Source organism: Plasmodium malariae, assembly GCF_900090045.1.
Source record: "Plasmodium malariae genome assembly, chromosome: 9".
Classification (NCBI taxonomy): domain Eukaryota; phylum Apicomplexa; class Aconoidasida; order Haemosporida; family Plasmodiidae; genus Plasmodium; species Plasmodium malariae.
In genome coordinates this window covers 764284-765000 of record NC_041783.1, presented here as the reverse complement: position 1 = coordinate 765000, position 717 = coordinate 764284, and positions in this window count along the sequence as shown.

Genomic DNA, 717 nt, shown 5'->3' with positions numbered 1-717 from the left:
CTTTTTGTGCTTTGCTTTATTCATTTTTGTTTTTATCTTTTTTTTTTTTAAATTTTAGAACTTCTTTTGTTTTAGCACACCATTATTTTGTGTTCTTGTTTCGTAGAACAACAAATAATAAAAAATATGTACAAGCGTAAATATATATATATATATATCTAATGCATATAATTTAACAGAACTAGATGATTTCCTTTTTTTTCCCCCATAAAAACGTGTTCGTTTTATTGCTTATAATTCAACTTTTCAATAATTAACCCATATTATTATAATATATATATTCATACATACGTACATACATACGTACGTACACATATTCTAATTGTTTCATTTAAGAAAGAGTAAAAATATGCATTTTAATGCATATATAACCCCCCCCCCTCCTTTTTATATTTCCTTTTAAATAAGAGAAACTTTATAATAAAAAACTTATTAAAGGAAACCTTATAAAAAAACATAAGACAATTTTGTGTCACTATAACACCAAATATTTAGTCATACATTTTTTTTCATCTTCTACATTTCATTACGTTTCAAGCTTTATTTTTGATGTTCTTTTCGTCTTTTTTTTTTTTTTTTTTTTTTTTTTTTTCATTTTTCATTTACTACATGACAGATAATAATATTCTAATAACCAGAATTTTTGAAGACTTGAGAGTGCACCCTTATTTCTTAAATTTTGCATAAATGTATAAATATATAACTAAATGTATATAT